This window comes from Hemitrygon akajei, chromosome 22, assembly GCF_048418815.1.
Source record: "Hemitrygon akajei chromosome 22, sHemAka1.3, whole genome shotgun sequence".
In the NCBI taxonomy this organism is placed as follows: domain Eukaryota; kingdom Metazoa; phylum Chordata; class Chondrichthyes; order Myliobatiformes; family Dasyatidae; genus Hemitrygon; species Hemitrygon akajei.
Window position 1 is genome coordinate 52,230,523 of NC_133145.1, and position 18,003 is coordinate 52,248,525.

Genomic DNA, 18,003 nt, shown 5'->3' on the forward strand with positions numbered 1-18,003 from the left:
TATTTATTATTATGTTTGATTTTTTTTCTTTGTATTTGCACAGTTTGTCTTCTTTTGCACATAGGTTGTTTGTCCGGCTTTGTTGCGAGCAGTCTTTCATTGATTCTGTTGTATTTCTTTGCATCTACTGTGAATGCCTGCAAGAAAATGAACCTCAGGGTAGCATATGGTGACGTGTACCTACTTTGATAATAAATTTACTTGGCACTCTGAAAGAAAGGTGCTCACCCTGAGACATTAACTCTCTTTCTTCGACAGATATCCCCTGGCCTGCTGAGTGTTTCTGGTACGAGAGATTGTGATGTTCTGAGTCAGAAGAAAGCTTACACCGAGCTCCTTTGGAACAGGTTCAGTACCGTGACACAGCACATAGTGGTAGTGCCTCAGGGCTCCAGCAGCCCAAGTTGTATATGATCTCTGATTCTCTCTGTGCGAAGTTTGCTCCTCCTCCCCGTGATGGTATGGATATGCCTAGGTGCTCTAATTGCCTTCTGCATTCTACAGGTGTGTTGTTGGGGTGGGTAACTGGGGGTTGTAAACTTCCCCCCAGTGTAGGGGGTGGGAGGGAGAATCAGAGGAGTGGGAAGGAGCACACGTATGAGAAAGGGCGGAGGGAAAGAAGCAGGTTACACTCAGTAGACACTTTATCAAGGACCTCCACACCTGCTCATTAATGTAAATCATGTTGCAGCAACTCAATGCATAAAAGCATGCAGACATGGTCATGAGGTTCAGTTGTTGTTCAGCCAAAACATCAGAATGGAGAAAAAATGTGATCTAAGTGATTTTGAACGTGGAAGGTTTGTTGGTGCCAGATGGGGTGGTTTGAATAGCTCAGAATCTGCTGGCCTCCTGGTATTTTCATGCATGATAGTCTCTAGAATTTGCAGAGAATTTCATGAAAAACAACAAAACATCCTGTCAGTGGCAATTCTTTATGAGAAAATGCCTTGTTAAAGGAAGAAGTCAGAGAATGGCCAGACTGGTTCAAGCTGACAAGAAGGTGACAGTAACTCAAATAATCACACATTACAACAGTGGTGTGCAGAAGAGCATTTTTGAATACACAGTATGTCATGTCCCCTGCCTACCAGTTGCTAATGCATCCAGTTAGAATGTTCTCCATGGTACATCTGTATAAATTTGCTAGAATACAAAATCTCCTTTAACTCCTCATGAAATATAGCAACTGACATTTCTTCTTTGTCACCCAGGAACTTAAAAATAGAAACACTTTCCACTGCCGATCCCTCAATGAGAACTGGTGCGCGTACCCTCGACTGCCGCTTCTTGAAGTCCACAATCAATTCCTTGGCTTTACTGACGTTGAATGCAATGTTGTTGCGGCAGCGCTCAACCAGCTGATCTATCTCACTCCTGTACACCGCCTCGTCACCATCTGAGATACTGCCAACAGTTGTGTCATCGGCAAATTTATAGAAGTAAGCAGAACTGTTGAATTATGTGGGCTATCGCTGGACTGTAAACTTGATTAAGTCCATAAATAGGCACTATGGTAGATTTTTTATTTGCATGGTTCTGTTGACAAGCTGCTCCCTGAATCTTGATTACTTCCAGCTTCATGAAATCAACACAATGGAAATTAACAAATTCTATAAAGGATATTTCCAGCTTCAGCAATTATTGTCTGTGAGGACAATTTGTAACTCATTTTTGTCTTGAACAAGAGTCTAAGAGTTGAGCAGGGCAATTATGCAGCAAGACTGGAGAGAAAAATTGAAATTGTCAGTGTGCTTTCTGAATCTTCCAGCAGTTCATACAGAGTTATAACCAAATAGAACAGACAACTTCAAAACAGTACGCAAGAAATAAACAATCAATTTCTTTAAAAGTCTCTTCAGAAAGGAGCACAGAAGTAGTGCAATGGTTAGCACGATGCTATTACAACTCAGGGCATCAGAGCTCAGAGATGAATTCCAAAGCCACCTGTATGGAGCTTGTATATTCTTCCTGTGACCGCAAGGGTTTCCTCCCAATGTTATGGTTTCCTCCCACAGTCTTAACCCTGATTTATACTTCCACATCGCAGGTACACCGTAGGTAGCAAGTACCCTACGCCATAGGGTGTTGTGCACCTCCCCAAAAAAGTAACTCACGCGTCGCAGCAACGCAGACTGCAACAACTGTGACTGGTCCACTTGGTAGCATCGCATTTTCTCCTATGCATTTCCGGTTGCTTCTTCTCTTGCCTGTACACCAATGCGAAATAGATGAACCAAATCATCAAATCTACCTGCCGACATGCGAAAATGTTTGAAATGCATTTCCTCCTCCATGTCTCTCATGAAGAAACTCAACACAGTGGCATAGAAACCCCACCGCCAACTAGCGTTTTGGCGCACACCAACGCATGCGCGCTATGGTGTAGAGCGACGCAGAAGTGAAAATCAGGGCTATGGCGTAGGCTACAGCGTAGCCTATATGCACAAGTATAAATCAGCCTTAAAGATGTATCAGTTGATAGTTCAATTGGTCATTATAAATTGTCCTGTGATTAGGCTGGTGTTAAGTAGCTGAGTTGCTCAGTGGTGGGGCTCTTTGGGCCAGAAGGGTCTGTTCCACACTATAACTCTAAATTTTAAAAAATTAAGTAAAAATTGCGCCGTCATTTTGGCAATTCCATTACCCAAACTCATCGTCTCTACCACCAAGAAGGACACGAGCAAATGAAAATGCATGCCCCCTCCAGCCCCACACCACCCAACTTGACAACACGCTTTATTGTTGCTGGCTTTAAATCCCCAAACTCCAACACCATTATGAGAGAACCTTCGCCTGCATTCCCAGAAGGTATTTCACCACTACCTCCTAAAGTTCACTTAAAGATGAGTCAATAAACATTTGTCTTACCAGTGAAACCAAGAGCCTGAAAGAAAGAATGATTAGAAATATATACTATGCCCATGAGAGAAATTGCTCCTAACACTTTATTAGTTAAAGAAAAATTGACCACAACAGGAAGGGAAATAATGTGCTCAACAATACAGCCCTGATGACTTCAGTGAGTTTATCCAGCAAGTAATGAACCATTCAGTTCAAGAAGGACTGATCTACATTCTATGCTGTTAGTTGATGATCCAGATGGTGACAGAGGCATTTGAATTGGCCTCAAAATATTTGGGTTAGGAAAGAACAAATTGGCAAGGATTCTCACTCTGATCACTGTCCAGCAAAGTGCGTGTGGCCAGAAAGAGGGAAAATACGCAGCACTAACTTACCTTAAAAACGTCTACAAGGCCTGAGCTGTAAAAGTAATCCATGCACAATAGCTATATAGGTTCCAGATGTCTTTTGGTGACACATTCTTGGACGGAAGGGGAGGTGGTTACTCCAAGACAAGATGTTCATTAAGCCTTGTGCAGACTTCTCTTTTAAAAATAAAATAACTAAGGTGGGTGGGGATAAAATAGAAAGAATAGGTGCTAATAGACATCTCAATATTGCAGTGCACAGGATGAGAGATTGAATGGCTGGAGGGAACCAGAGGTTATCTACTTGAGACAGATGCTATTTTAATGCATGACCAGTGACAGGTCAAGCATTAAAATTGCCTCTATTCACCAACCTTAAGCACAAAGAACCAAAATGTGCCTCAGTGGCACGGTCGCGGCGTGGTTAGCAAAACACTTTACAGTACAAGCAAGCCGGGTTCATTTCCTCTAAGGAGTTTGTACGTCCTTCCCGTGACTGCGTGGGTTTCCTCCGGGTGCTCCAGTTTCCTCCCACATTCCTAAAGCCTTGGTAACTTAATTGGTTATTGTAAATTGTCAGTGATGTCAGTGATTAGGCTAGGATTGAATTAGGGGATTACTGGGCCACAAGGCTCGAAGGGCCAGATGGGCCCACTCCATGCTGTGTTTTTTTTAAATAGAAAATGTAGAAACACAGAAATGTAGAACACTGATTTCACAGTACAGGCCCTTCAGCCCCAATGTTGTGCCTACCTTTTAATCAGCTCCAAGATCACTCGAACTGTTCCCTTCCTACGCAGTCCATAAGCCTCCACTTTTTTCTTTCATCCATGTGCCTATCCAAGAGTTTCTTAACGGTCCCAGGTATATCAGCCTCTACCACCACCTTCAGCAATGGATGCCAGGCACCCACCACCCTGTGTGAAGAAAAACTACCTCTGATATCTCCCCAGGCAGCATTGTAGCTTTACAAAACAGACAACCCGGGTTCAATTCCCGCCACTTTTTATAAGTTTGTACGTTCTCCCTATGACCTGGTGGGTTTCCTCCAGGTGCTCTGGTTTCCTCCCACAGTCTGAAGTCGTACCGGTTGGTAGGTTCATTGGCCATTGTAAATTGTCCCATGATTAGGCTAGGATTAAACATTGGGGCATTGCTGGGTGGCATGGCTTGGAGGGATGGAAGGGCCTATTCCATGCTGTATAACAATCAATAAATAAATAAATATCTCTTCCCCAATGTCAGCTTGCAGAGAAGACCTGATGGGCCAAATAGCCTAATTCTTCTCCTATATCATATAGTTTAGATCTTCCTCCATGTACCTTAAAAAGATGTCCTCTACTACTAGCCTTTGCTGCCCTGGTAAAAGCTGCTCACTGTCCTCCAGATCTACGCTTCATCTTATCACCTCTCCACTCCAAAGAGAAAAAGCCTAGCTCTCTCAACCTTTCCTCATAAGACATGTTCCCCAATCCAGGTTTCATCCTGGTAAACTTCCTCTGCATCCTCTCTAAAGCTTCCACATCCTTCCTATAATGAGGCAACCAGAACTGAACACAATATTCCAAGTGTAATATAACAATATTTATAGAATAGCAACATAAATGACAATACGTGATAGCATGATGTATTGCATCTCTCAGAAGAGACTCAAAGTGCATATTTTGTGCAATGTCTAATATTTCTGTCAGCAGGCCTGGCCACCATCTTGTTAATGGGCAGAGCAGCCATTTTCTAGAATGAGTTACAATGAATGACAGTCTTATCATTAGACAAGGTAGACATTTTGCACAACGATTGAGTTTGGTCGTATGGCAAGAACAGGACTGAGCAATTAAATCTTTGTTCCTATTGTGCCATTCTAAGAGATTGTGACCAATTGTTTATATAGTTCAATGTTTTACCTTAGCAACAAATCAAAGAACAAAGAACAGAAGAGCAATAGGTCTTTCGGCTCACAATGTCTGCACCAAACACAATGCTGAAATACATTAAAATTATTTTACTTGCTTGTGATCACATCTTCCCATTTCTATCCTATCCATGGTGTTTTAAATTCTGTATTTACGTCTGTTCCAGGCATCTACCAGTCTCTGTTGAAAATCTTTTCCACCTCTCAATTTAAGTACATCTCCTTTTGTTCTGTGCAAAAACAAAATACTGGGGGAACTCGGCGGCATCTGTGGAGCCAAAAGTACAGCAGACATTTCAAGTTGAGACCCTTCATCAGGATTCATTGCAGAGTCCTAATGACCTGAAGCGGGTCTCGGCCTGGAGTCTCAGTCATCCGTCTTCCTTCACAGCGCTGCCTGGCCCGTTGACCTCCTGCAACATTTGCTACACGTTCCAGCAACTGCATTCGCTTGAGTCTCCTTCTTGTTTCAATTTTAGTTTAATTCAGAGGCTGACAGGAGTCCAGACATAATGTTATAAAATTACGATGAGCTTAGATAGAGAAGACGATCAGAATATTTTTCTCAGGTAGAAAGATCAGCCACTAGAAAGCAGGCATTTGAGATGAGAGGGGGAAGATGTGCGGAGCAGTTTATTTCCAGAGAGTGGTAGGTGTCTGAATGGGCTACCAGGGATGGTAGTGGAGATGGATGCAATAGTTGAATTTAAGAGGCTTTTAGATAGACATATCAATTATTAGGGAGTGAAGGGATATGCATCATGTAAAGGCAAAAGAGATCTAGTTTGATTCAGCACTGTTTTCGGTGCAGAGCTCCTGGATCAAGGGGTCTGTTCCTATGCTGTACTATTCTATTCTTTCATGTTCTAAGCTGATTAGAAAATTTCAGGAAAAGTCATAAAATTAATTATTTTTATCCTATGATGACATACTTGTCCTTGGAGGAATAACTTCACTTCAGGCTGAGAGAGTAAAATGACTTTAATGTAACCAATGGCAACAAAATACACCCTCTTTCTCTCCATCTTACTATACTAGGAGCTGAACTCTCTGTACTGTATTTCATTTCCCATTCAATTAATAAATAAAATCAAAACTATGTAAATTTTCAATTTTCATCCTAAATATTCATGGTGCGCATATTACAAAAACAAAATTTAAAGTGCCACGCAGTTCTCAGGCCATGTGAAAATTTCCTGTTCAGTGCAACGGCTGGTCCACACAACTGTGAACCAAAATTAGAAGGAACATTGCTTTTGAGCAGCTGGCCTCTGCTCCAATTTAGCAAACCACAAATTGAATGAAATGCCATGTCAAACAAAGTCTTTTTCTATAAGGTTTTAAGTGACCCAATAATTTTTGACTATGAAATTTCTGAAAATTCTAGGGCAGAGCTCCAGATGTGGAAGCTTTACTTTATGACAATATTGCAAATATGATAACTCTTTGGGAAGTCATAGGTCGAGTGGGTCAGACAGATATCTCCTCCACCTTCCCCATCCCACCCCTTTGTGTTCACACACACTGGGTGGACTACAAACTATTTCTTCAATGGTTTCTACCTGCAGTAACCGCTACAGGCTACAGATTAAGTCCTCTTTTGAAAGCTTCATGCTGACATTTTACAGATTTCTCTGTTTTTCTCAAAGAGCCTGATGATCACATGGTCAGCTTTACCTGAATCTAAGATTTTGCTGACGTTCCAGTTTCTTCCCTTCAGGCACTAAAACAAACTCCATCTGGGATGGGATGAGCTGAGAGCTTGCTAGAAGTTCTGCAGGGAACCGCTGGCCAACTATGATGAGTGTATCTTGGCAAATCTGAATTCTTGATCTACTCATGTATTCATTCCTTTGAGTCCAGAGATATTATGGACTCACAGAATACTACAGCACAGAAACAAGCCTTTTGTCCATCCATGCCAATCCAGTCATCTGCCTAGTTACATCTACCTGCACCTGGACCATATCCCTCCAAACCCTTCCCATCCATCTATCTATCCAAGTTTCTCTTACTGTTACAATTAAACCCACATCCACTGGCAACTCATTCCATACTAGCACCACTCTCTGAGTGAAGATGTTCACCCTCAGTTTCCCCTTGAACGTTTCACCTTCCCTTCTCGACCTTTGACCTCTCGTCCTGGTCTCTCCCATATTCTGAGCAATTCTGAGCTGAGGGTTCAATAAACTGGAATCCTGTCACTAAGTTTTACATCAGTCATGTCCTACATGTTCAATGTCACCCCAGACACTAGCTCCAATAAAAGGGTAATATTTTAATATTAATGTTTTCAGCTAATTTATTTTTACTTTTTTAACTATTAAATTATGTTGCATGCATTTCTAGGAATTTATGATCATCAGAGATGTTTTGTTTTCTGTGAAATAACAGATTTGTTTTTAATTATATTCTATTATTTCCATGGTCGCCACTACTGACAGAATTCTTTTAAGACCTTAGACAAACCTGATATATTGAAATAAAATTCTTCAGTTGAAATAATGGGATATAACCTTGCATCTTTGGATCACTAGACCTTTCCTTTGAGTTCTAGCCAATTAAGGTAACAAATATGCTAACAAATTGTCAATTGTTACTGCAATTTACATCAGTTTTCATCTGCAATTTAAAGTTAGCAATTTTCTACAGTTAAGTGTTTAAGTTCATCCACAATTTAACGTTAACAGTAGCAGATGGTAAGATCATTTTTTTTGGAAGACTAAACCAAATTTGGACCCAAATGGCCCAACTTCAAACTGGCTGAACCTTTCACACTGTACGTTGGGGTGGATGATCGACACGTGATGACAAACATACATTTAGAAGAAAGTGGCCGGCTTTTATCAAGGAGCTTGGTTTTAAAACAGGATGCTAGAACTAGCCCAGGAAATTGCTTTCTGCCACAAGTGCCTTACTTGGAAATAGGATCAAAATGAAGCATGTTACCTTCAGTGGACCATTGAGGGTTTAACAATGGGGAATTTCCTCGCTAATTAATAATTGTTATTATTGTTTCAAAATGAGTCAGCAATTGTAATGTAAAATAAGGGAACAGCAGAAAATGGATAGCATGGGACTTCTGTGCCAGTAGCAAGCAGTTGGAGCCTTTGCCACATCATTTGTCACTACCCACAGTGAGTCTATATTTTAAATCGGCAACATCTGTGCTCATTCATTTTAAAAATCAAAATAATGAGTAAACCACTTATCCAGCATGAATGAAGCATGCGACTGTGAAAAGAATGAAATTCAATTTCCGTATAATATTCTAAAGCTATTCTGTTTCATATACTGCTAGCTTAAAAGCAATCAATCGAACATGTTCACAATAAAATCTGCAGATGTTGGAAATCTAAAGCAACACACACAAAATGCTGGAGGAACTCAACAGGCCAAGCAGCATCTATGGAAAAAAAGTAAACAGAGACACTTTATTTGGACGGAAAAGGAAGAGGAGGAAGGAGAAGGTGGGGGAAGGGGAGGAAGGAGAAGGTGGGGGAAGGGGAGGAAGAAGTGGAAGGTAACGGGTGATAGGTGAAACCAACAGAGAGGGAGTGGGTGATGTAAAGTGCTGGAAAGTTGATTGGTGAAAGAGATAAAGGGCTGGAGAAGGGAAGGACAGAAGACCATGGAAGAAAGGGAAGAGGGAGAGGAGCACCAGAGGGAGGTGAAGGGCAGGTAAGGTGAGAAAGTGTGAGAGGGAAGCAGGAATGGGGAATGGTGAGGGAGGGGTAATTACTAGAAATAAGTTTCTAATATGTTGTGATTCAGGTGTGTATATACAGCTCCATATCCTGCTTCCCAATTAAGTGAAAACAGAAGACACAGTTAGACTGCACCTATACAGAGTGATTCTGGGAGTTACAGAACAGGAGTAGGTATCGTGTAACCGGGTGACCATCAAATGCTATTCAGTATCGCTAAAAGTGCACTTAGGCATTCATCCGGGTAATGCTAGAATAGTTGGCTGTGCCTTTAAGTGGAGACGGTGACATCATTACGCACATGCGGGATAGTGGGGAGACCATTTTGTTTTCTGCTGCAGAAGCTGGTGGGGCATTGGAATCAAGTTCCCCCCCCCCCCACCCCAGAGGTACAGGGCTTAGTGAGGAAGGGTGAGCATTAATTTACAATATCCATGCGAATTCGTTTATGCTTGTTGGCGAATCGGGAATATCGGTAATTTGACATGTTTTACATGCGGATGCTTTAGATTTTCATGAGTAAAGAACTCGACGCTGGATAGCGTGGCTTGCAAAGTTCCTCACCGGCCAAGTAGGTCAGTCTTCCTGTAATTTAACTACCAGGCAATCTCTTGTAAAAGTTGTGCCAAAATGTACCTTTTGTCTAACTTTATTGTATCATGACTGATTGTGCATGTAACAGCGTAACGTGAATGTTTAGTCTCCGTTCGGGGGTTCAGCACGTGTGTACTAAAGAGTAGTAGACGTCTTAGATGAGGTGTATTCGCTTACATTTTTCACTGCTATGTATAAGGTACAGGGTTGGAGGGATTCTAATGCTGTTCGTATTGTGTTTCTTCAGAATTGCCACTACAGTATTAGTACTGTATTAGTTTTGTGCGATTTTCTTTGTATTTTTTATACTGCATAAGCAATTGGTCGAGACACCAGTGTGTGGACTGAAGGTTAACCGGAGATTGTAATGGCAGCACCAGATTGTAAAGTCGTTCATTTTGTTTTAAGACCCTCTTCTGGCACTTAAACATCTTAAACAGATAAAGGAATTAAAACCCGAAAAAAGTATTTTTTGTCCTGAGTGTGTACTTCTCCCCAAACTACAACAATTGTTTTTTGGTCATTTTAAAAAATTGGATTATTCAAGTTTCTCGCTTTGTGGCTGCCTATAAGCAGACAAATTTCAAAGTGTGTAATTTATATAATATTTGATAATAAATGTGCTTTGAATCTTTGATTGTCAAGGTGGAGTGTGGTACAACAATTTACAGAATACTTCATAGTCAAAATCTTCTGCGGTGTTTGTGTTCCCTGCCTGGCAGCCATGCCTCGCTGAGAGGTTTGAACTGACTTCGGGGGTTGCTGGAAAGCCAGGAATTTCTTGGTAACACTGAGTTGAGATATATGAAGTGTAAAAGAGACGCAGAAGCCGATATCAGAGCACTGGAAAATGATGCTGGAGAAATCGTACTGGGGCAACAAAGAAATGGCAGGTGATCTCAGTAAGTATTTTGCATTAGTCTTCATTGTGAAAGACACCAGTAGTATGCCAGCAATTACAGAGTGTTGGGGGCAGAAGTGGGTATGTTGCTATTATTAAGGAGAAGGTGCTTGGGAAGATGGAAGGTCCAAAGGTAAATAAGTTGCCTGGATCAGATGGTCTACACCCCAAGGCTCTGACAGAATTAGCTGAAGAAGTTGTGGAGGCAAGAGGTGGTGAAGCAATGGAACTGAAGGTCACGGTGGAGGCCAAGTCATTGGGTGTATTTAAACCAAAGATTGATAGTTTCTTGGTAAGTAAGTGTGTCTAAGGTTATGTGGAGAATGGGGTTGAGAAGTATTATATATAAATCAGCCATGAGGAATGGATAGCAGACTTGATGGGCCATTTGACCCCATTTTGTTCCTATATTTTACAGTCTTATGGTCTTATTTGATAGACTACTGATGGGCGAGGGTATCAGGGAATTTGGGCTTGTGGAGTCAATGGGAAGCAGTGAGATTATGGGTCAATACAAGGACCAAGGAAACAGGAAGAGATTGTCAAGGAAGCCAAGAATCAGGGGAAGAAAGAGTTGACACCATGATACACTCCCTTTCTCAATGGAAAGCCCACCCTCTCCTTAATAATAGCAACCGCACTCACCTCTGCCCCCAACAACTCCATGTTTCCAGCTGAATCCTGCACATACTCACAACTGGTTCTGGGATCAATCTGCCAACAGTCCCCATGACTGATGCCAACTGTGGTCAGTCTCCATTGATCACAGTTCCTTTGTGGCTGCTTATTTAGTCTTATTTTTAGGACTAAAACCCCACTTGCTGTAAAGAGTCATAATTGCACTCGGCACTTTGATCTAAATTTTGTCCATGAAATCTCCGTAACCGCCCCTCCTGACCCATCTAAGTGCTTTCCCCCACTACACTGTTTTCCTCTCCTGCCTTGGATTGGCATCATCTGTTTAAAACAATTTTTGTCATCATTTATTTATGTTGTATCTATTATTTTAGGCCAGATTTTGTTTTGGGGGGAGCAATGTAGAGAACATAAATAGTTGGAAGAGAACAATAAGGGGGATGTCAGAGATAGGTTCTTACATAGAGTGACAGAGACTCTTAATAGGCACATGAGTGACAGAAAAATGGAGGGCTATGTAGGAGGGATGGGTTAGATTGATCTTAGAGTAGGTTAACGGGTAGGCACAATATTGTGGGTCGAAGGGTTTGTGCTGTGCTCTACTTTGTGGTGTTCTATGTTCTGTAAGAGTTGAGGGCAGAGATGGGAGAAGGAGAAGGAAGTGGAAAGACTGGGAAAGATTAACAATAATACAGTGAGGTGTGCGGAGTCACCAGGGCGATAATGGAGAGAAGCTGAGGACTGGGGGAGCAAAGTGATTGGAAGGGGAATACAAAAGTGAATAGAAAAAAACAGTCTGGAAAGCTGGAGAGATTGGTAGGAGGGAGGCAAATGGTTGGACAGGAAAGGCTGTGTTAATGGAGGGATTGTGAAAATGGGGGTTTACAAGGTCATGGAGAAATCAGGGAAAAACAAAATGTCAGAATGGTGAAATGGAAGACTGACATAGTCAGTTGACAAAGGTAACAATAATCGTGAGAGGCACAAGCTTGTCCTTTGCAGCAAATATACACTCAGTGACCACTTTATTAGGTACACCTGTACACATTAATGAAAATAACTAATCAGTCAATCATGTGGCAGCAACTCAATGCATAAAAGCATGCAGACACGATCAAGAGGTGTAGCTGTTATTCAGATCAAACATCAGAATGGGGAAGAAATGTGATCTAAGTGACTTTGATTGTCCCGATTGGGTAGTTTGAGTATCTCGGAAAATGCTGATCTCCTGGGATTTTCACGCACAACTGTCTCTAGAGTTTACAAATCTAGTGTGTGGCAGTTGTGTGGGATAAAATGGCCTGTTAATGAGAGAGGTCAGAGAAGAATAGCCAGGCTGATTCAAGCAGCAGTGGTGTGCAGAAGAGCACCTCTGAACACACAAAACATCAAACCTTGAAGTGGATGGGCTACAGCGACAGAAGCCCATGAACATAAACTCAGTGGCCATAGTTTTTGGTACTGGAGGTACTATTAAAGTGGCCTTTGGGTGCACTTTGAATACTTTAAATAATCATTTAGAAAATTAACTCCTTCATTGATTCATTGAGAAAAAATAGATCTTTTCAATGGTTTATAGTGGACCTACACCACCCCTGCCCCGGCACTCCTTCTCTGCCACACCCCTCCATGGCACTCCTCCCTCACCTTTCCCAACTTCCTTTGCTTCTGCCAGATTCGCAAAACCATTCTCCGCTCCACCGTGACAAATACAGCACTATGCAAATATGTGTGCCTGAGATTTCTGCACAGTACTCTAAATATAATATGTAATTATCATTGGAAATATCTAATTGGTCTCAGTATCTGTGAGGATAATGAATTCCAGCTGAGAATGCAATTTCCTGCAGATATCACTTCTTAAGTAATAATTATTACTTCTAAATTGAGCATTCTCTTGTATTGCAGTCTGGGAGTAAAGCCCTCAATGTTCGTATTAATTTCCTGTCTCAATGTTGTTTACTAAGAGTTTTTGTTTAGATCTTTATCTTTCTTGATATTTATTAAAATTAAAAATATTGAAAGCCACATCTTACTTGTTGACTAGAACCTTTTCAAAAGTTTGACAAGGTCATGTAAACAAGACATGGTTGTCCAGATTGATTCCAGTCTATTAAGATAGGGTTTTAATGTCCTCCAAAGCATACAAAATCACTAATCCCTTGAATTTTCCTTGGTTATTTGAGGTTTCATCAGACCATTCAGATTATCTTCATATTTCATGACATTTGGTGAGATTAAGATCAGAAAAATCATAAATTAGTTTTGACCACCTGCCCTATTATTCTTTTTCTGGGGGGGTTTTTCACAAATTTTAGCTGATAGCAACCTTATGGACCCCATGGGTCTTGTGCCATCTTACGACACTGGAGACACTACAAGGTCAAACTTGTTGATGATAGCGGAGAGAAAATCAGCTCCTCCTTACCAATGGAGAAATGAATCTGTCTTTTCCAGGAGTAGAGCGGGAGTGGGGACAGGAGAACATAACAATACAAAATCACAGACTGACAGCTAGGGGGAAGCACACAAAAAGACACATTTCAAATGGAGGTAGTGACGGGATCTGATCATACATCTGTAGTCCTGCCTCATCTGTTAATGGCTATGAGCAAATAAACACAAAAGGGGCAAGGGACGCTCCAAGAATTTCCTCTCCCTTAATTCTGGTGGGCCCAGTACGTAAGGAGTGAAAACAAGACTGCGATATTTGTAAAGGTATTCATCCGGAGACGACAAGGAGAGGATTTAACTTTTGTGTGTATAAAGCACTCAGGCAATTTATTCAGGAGGATTTAACTTGTCTTCCTCCTGAATAAATTGCCTGAGTGCTTTATACACACTAAGGGTTTAAGGAGAAAACAACACATCTGTAGAACTGAAGAGCCAGCAGAACTTCTGGCAACTTTAACATATAATATTATCGTTGTGTGTTGTTCTGCTGAGTATTTCAGGGTTGCTACGTTGCCGTCAGAATGTGTGGCCATACTTGCGGGCTGCCCCCATCGCCTCCTTGAGTGTGTTGGTTGTTAATGCAAATGACACATGCCGCTGTATGCTTTGATGTAGATGTGGTAAGTAAATCTGAATCGGAGCCTGAATCTACCCAACAGCATTGAAATTTTCACAGGAAGACATGCTCAACGATTTTATAAGGCATTTCACCTCAGTACCCTGCCTGCACATTCAGCTCCAGTCTTCATCGTAGCCTTGAAATCCAATATCCTTAGTCTTCGCTTCAAGTCAGCGCTTGAATGAATGTGGCACCGAGCTTATCCTGTTAAAGCCAACACCAATCAAAGTACTTCTGTAGTAACTTGCATAAAGAAAGGAAGTTGCGTCTGCCAGGTCAACCATCCAGCCCTGGAGTTCCCCAGGACAGAGTCCCTGAGCCAACCATCTTCAGCTGCAGCATTGGAAACCTTCCCTCTACAATACGAGCAGGCTTTCTCCACTGAGGTAGGGTGAGACTAGAACGAGAGGTCACGGGCTAAGGGTGAAAGGTGAAATATGTAGGGGCAACATCGGGGGGATCTTCTTTTCTCAGAGGGTGTTGAGAGTGTGGAATGAGTGTGTAAGTTGTGGAGGGGGGATCGATTTCAACATTTAAGAGAAATTTGGATATGTACGTTGATGGGAGGGGCATTGAGGGCTATGGTCTGGGTGTGGGTCAATGGGACTAGACAGAACAATAGTTCAGCATGGACTCAATGGGCCTGTTTTTGTGCTGTGGTGTTCTATGACTCTATGCCTAATAACATTAATGCTGGGGTTGTTCTCTGATTCTTACACAAAGCTTAATTCCAACCATTGCTCTCCAGAAATAGAGCAGTCGATGCCTCCTTTCAGCTTGCAGTCATGGGGTAATAAGGGCAAAATACCTTTTGTACCATACAATTACCAGACAAAGAGAATCCCCAAAAAGGGAGAGTCACGGCACCATGCAGCACGGTAGTGTAGCAGTTTAGTGTAACACTTCACAGTGCCAGCTGTAAGATCGGGCTTCACTGTCTGTAAGGAGTTTGCACATTCTCCCTGTGACCATGTGGGTTACCTCTGGCGGCTTCAGTTTCCTCCTCTTATGTTCTGTAAGTCCAAAACATAAAACTAATTGAAAGAGAAACACGGAGAAGGGAGATGCGTGTCTTTGTTTTATTTTTACATTAGCGAGGCACCTACATATGATGTGGTAGCATGATGACGTTTACCATTCACGTACTTCTATATATAACCCATAATGCACTATTTAACCAAACAAAGTATGTTTAATCAAACAATATAGTTACAATATTATTCAAATATTACTGAAATATTAGATGCACAACACTTCCCACATTCCAAAGACATACAAGTTTGAGTTAGTAAGTTGTAGGCATGCTACGTTGGTGCTGGAAGCACAGGTAAACACTTGCAGGCTGTGCCCCAAACAGCTCAGGCTGTGTTGTTTGTTGACAGCTCTTTTCACAGGATTTTTCAATGTTTCAGTGCACTTGTGAGAAATAAAGCTAATCTTTATCTTTATCTTTTTCTACCCAATGACATTTGGCATTGCCATCGCCTGGTCAATAGACATTAATACCCAAGGAGCAACAACTGTCAAACTCTCAAAAGAACTAGCCAGATAAATTCTGTGACTGCAATATCAGGTTAAAGGCTGAGTATCCAGTGGTGAGTGATTCATCTGCTGACACCAACTGCCTTCCCATCATTTACACAAGTGTGTTGGAATGTTCTCCTGTTGCATGGAAGAAACGAGCTCCAATAAAATTTAAGATCCTCATCATCATATCAGCTGCTGAACTGACCTCTTGATTATCATCCTGCCCCCACTAGTCACAATGACTCTAGTGTGCTTTATCTAAACATCATTTATACAGTACCTGGAGAAAAATATCACCAATCTGTCACAGCTGCTGGCTCCAGGACGAGGCAGTAAAGAGGAAAAACTCTCTAGAAGCAATACCAACCTTGCAAGAACAACTGATGATGAGCAGTAAATGCCACTGGCACCCATATCCTGTAAATTAAAGCATTTTAAATGTTTTATGTTTTTTATCAATGATATGGTGCAATCTGGTGTATGTACTCAACCTGTCAGTTTAGTCTGTAACAATGGTAAGTGTACAATAAAATTTGTTTCTTGTTCACAGAATGGAAGCAGATTCACTAGTAAGCTTTCATGTGTTTTTTTATTAATTCCAAGAATAATGTGTCATGAAATGTTTTTGAATATTTCAAAATGTTTGCAGCATTTATTAAGATTTTTATATCTTCCTTTCATTTCCTGACTACTTTATATAACAGCAAAAATTCAGTTTTAGGAACTGTTTATATTTCAATAACCAACCGTTCTCTGTTGTTCATACAGTTCTCAAAGTTCAAAGTAATTTTATTATCAAAGTACATATATGTCACCATAAACCACATTGAGATTGAGTTTCTTCCAGGTGTTTACAGGAAAAGAAAGAAATGCAATAAAATATATGAAAAAGTGTACATAACAAAGACTGAAAAACAGCCCATGTGCAAAAGAGGACTAATAGAACAAATAATAGAAAGTAAATAAATAATACTGGGAACATGAGTTGTGGAGTCCTTGAAAATGACACCATAGGTTGGTGAGGCTCTTCATTGGTCAGGCAAATAAAGGTATCCACACTGGTTCAGGAGCCTGATGGTTGTTGGTTACACTTTACACTTTGCGTAACTAAATACTGAAGTTTGAAATGATTTTAAACCTGGTAACTTCAGACTTTCTCCAAGAGCCTTTATTCACAGACACACATATGAAACCTCCCTTTAGGTTTCCCAGTAATACTGCTCACCATCTTATTAGCCATTTGTCCTTCACCTTTAAGTACAAAATGTGATGGGTACACCGCAGTCCATCACAGATAAAGCCCTCCTCAGCAGTGAGTACATCTACAAGGAGTGTTGCCATAAGAAAGCAGCGTCCATCGTCAAGGACCCCCACCATCTAGGCCATGCTCTCTTCTCACTGCTGCCACCAGGACAGAGCTGCAGGGGCCTTAGGAATATAAGGCGGTGTTCCTCCAACCTAAGGGTGGCCTCATCACGACAGTGGAGGAGGCCATGGATGGACATATCGGATTGGGAATGGGAAGTGGAATTAAAATGGCTGGCCACTGGGGGGGTCCCACTTTTTCTGGTGGATGGAGTGTAGGTGATCAGCGAAGTGGTCACCCAATCTACGTCGGATCTCACCGATATGCAGAAGGCCACACCTGGACCACCAGACACAGTATATGACCCCAACAGACTCACAGGTGAAGTGTCTCCTCACCTAGAAGAACTATTTTCGGCCCTGAATGGCATTGAGGGTGGAGGTGTAGAAAAAGCGGAATCTCCCAGTGTCCACCCATTTTAATTCCACTTCCCATCCTCATTCCGAAATGTACAATACCTTATAATGCCCCCCCACCTTCACCATTTCCCATCCCCTTTTCCCTCTCTTACCTTATCTTCTTGCCTGCCCATGCCTCCCTCTGGTGCTCCTCCCCCCTTTTCTTTCTTCCATTGCCTTCTGTCTCTTTTACCAATTAGCTTTCCAGCTCTTTACTTCATCCTTCCCCCTCCAGGTTTCACCTATCACCTTCTGTGTCTCCCTCTCCCCTCTCCTGCTTTTTACTTCTACTCCTCCTCCTACCCCTCAGCTTTTTTCTCCAGTCCTGCTAAAGGGTTTCAGCTTGAAACATCAACTACACCTTTTCCCATAGACGCTGCCTGGCCTGCTGAGTTCCTCCAACATTTTGTGTGTGTGCTGTCCACAACCTATGGACTCACTTTCAAGAACTTTACAACTCCACTTCTCAGCATTAGGTATTTATTTATCTGTGATCTGTGATCTTTTACATTAGATTGTCAGTCTTTGTGGTCTTTCATTGATTCTGTTTTATTTATTTGTTCTACTGTCAAAAATACCCACCCTGGAAAGCGTTTCTGAAAAGCTCTGGTTCCGGGGGATGAAAATGCCAATTTAGTGTGGACAAAGGATAAAAATGAAGAGAAAAAGCTTTGGTT

General features: G+C 41.6%; 1 long non-coding RNA gene across 1 annotated transcript; it reads left to right on the plus strand.

Annotated features, from left to right (window-relative positions):
• Positions 1–268: 268 nt before the first annotated feature.
• On the plus strand, positions 269–10,310 carry LOC140714724 (uncharacterized). Its single transcript, XR_012095983.1, has 3 exons — positions 269–504; positions 1,215–1,442; positions 10,071–10,310. It is a non-coding gene; the product is annotated as an uncharacterized lncRNA (long non-coding RNA).
• Positions 10,311–18,003: the final 7,693 nt, after the last annotated feature.